At 50.6% G+C, this 2,094-nt stretch overlaps 1 pseudogene; it reads left to right on the forward strand.

Moving 5' to 3' along the window:
* The first annotated feature begins 811 nt into the window (after positions 1-811).
* On the forward strand, positions 812-929 carry LOC129022239 (U6 spliceosomal RNA; annotated as a pseudogene).
* The last annotated feature ends 1,165 nt before the right edge of the window (positions 930-2,094 follow it).

The following is a 2,094-nucleotide window of genomic DNA, read 5'->3' on the forward strand; positions in this document are numbered from 1 at the left end:
CGGGGTTTCACCATGTTGGCCAGGCTGGTCTCCAATTCCTGACCTCAAGTGATCCGCCGGCCTTGGCCTCCCAAAGTGCTGGGCTTACAGGCGTGAGCCACCTCGTCCGGCCAGGCTAATTTTTTAATATTTTTGTAGAGACGGGGTCTCACTATATTGCCCAGGCTGGTCTCAAACTCCTATCCTCAAGCAGTCCTCCTTCCTCAGCCTCCCAGAGTGCTGGGATTGCAGGCATGAGACCTTGCACAGTCTGTTTCTACAGCGGCCTTTCTGCGGCTTCCTCTCTTCTGACCTCATGGAGAAACCCCAGAAAGAGCATAGACTCTGGAATTAGAGAAACAGGGTTTGGAATTCTGTGCCATTCTCTCCCTGTGTGGTTTGGCCAACTGATTCAAAGGCTGTTTCTTCATCTGTCAAATGGAGATATATAGTCAGTGGTCCTTGTTATTATTCTTATCTCCCTGCTACCTGCCCCCTTCCCAAACACCAGCCAGTCCTCTCTGCTCTGGCCAAATTGATGACAGCTTTGTTTTTCAAGCCTAAAACCGGCTTCTTCCAGTTTGCTCAGCAGCTATTTGCTAATCATCCAGAGTCACCTAGGACGTATTCACATGAGCGGAAGAGCCACTCGGGGAGAGTGCTGCTGGGAATGCCTCCACAGAGATGCTGATTGTGCGCATGCTGTGAAAGGCTCAGATTTTTCTGCTCAGGCCCAAATGCGCAGCACAATCTGTGGGAAAGTTGCAACAAAGAAAGCAAAAAAAAAAAAAAAAAAACAAGAGTTTTTACTTCCTTAATAAATTTGGTTTTGGTGCTCACTTTGGCAGCACATATACTAAAATTGGAACTAGACAGAGATTGGCATTGCCCCCGAGCAAGAATGACACGCAAATTCGTGAAGCCTTCAATAAAAAATAAAATAAATTTTTTTTTCCCAATCTGTGTCTCTTTTAAGCCCCACAGGATAGAAATGTCCTAAAATAAGAAATTAAATAAGAGGGGAAGCCCCATGATCTGTTCTGGTTTTTTGGGTGGTGGTGGTGGTGGTGTATTTAATGGGTCTCTGAGGATTCCACCAGACCCCCTTCCCAGCCGCTGTGTGGTCTGGGCCTGAGAACACCAAGCCCCCCGACCTGCGGCCCACGCCCACCCACCACCCAGCCTCGGCAGCGCTTTCCCAGGATTCACATGGTAATGAAGGCATCCATCTTCTCCCAGACACACACTGGGCCCTCCGACCCTCCCAGGGCCCACACAATGGCCCACAGCGCCGCGGCCCCACCACCTGTTGGATTTTCCCAGGGAAGGGAGGGAGCGGGTGGAGGGGAGGAGCAGTCCGTCTCCTCCCAGCCCCCAGCCCCATTTGCACCCTGGTCGCAAGAGTCAGTCAGAGAGGGCACCCATGTCCTTGGACTCCCAGTCCATCCTCAGCACCCTGTTTCCTCATCCTCAAACTGCAAGGTAGTTGGGAGGATTCTAATGGGAATGGTAGTAAGGACACGCTCAGGAACTGTGGATTGCCAGACAAAGAGAGCAAAAGGCCGGGCGCAGTGGCTCACGCCTGTAATCCCAGCACCTTGGGAGGCCGAGGCGGGCGGATCACGAGGTCAGGAGTTCGAGACCAGCCTTGCCAAAATGGTGAAATCCCCATCTCTACTAAAAATACAAAAATTAGCCAGGCGTGCTGGCGCGCGCCTGTAATCCCAGCTACTCAGGATCTGAGGCAGGAGAATCGATTGAACCCAGGAGGCAGAGCTTGCAGTGAGCCGAGATCACCCCATTACACTCTAGCCTGGGCAGCAGAGCCAGACTCCGTCTCAAAAAAAAAAAAAAGCCATCAATAATAATGAACTTGATAATGACTAATTAATAATAAACAGGCTCATGCCTGCAATTCTGACACTTTGAGAGGCCAAGGTGGGAGGATTGCTTGAACCCAGGAGTTCGAGACCAGCCTAGGCAACATAGCTAGATCCCCTCTCTACACAAAGTACAAAATAATAATAAGGCCGGATGAGGTGGCTCACGCGTATAATCCCAGAACTTTGGGAGGTGAAAGCAGGTGGATTTCTTGAGCCCAATAACTTGAGACCA

The sequence above is a fragment of the Pongo pygmaeus genome, chromosome 21, assembly GCF_028885625.2.
Source record: "Pongo pygmaeus isolate AG05252 chromosome 21, NHGRI_mPonPyg2-v2.0_pri, whole genome shotgun sequence".
NCBI classification, from domain to species: Eukaryota; Metazoa; Chordata; class Mammalia; order Primates; family Hominidae; genus Pongo; species Pongo pygmaeus.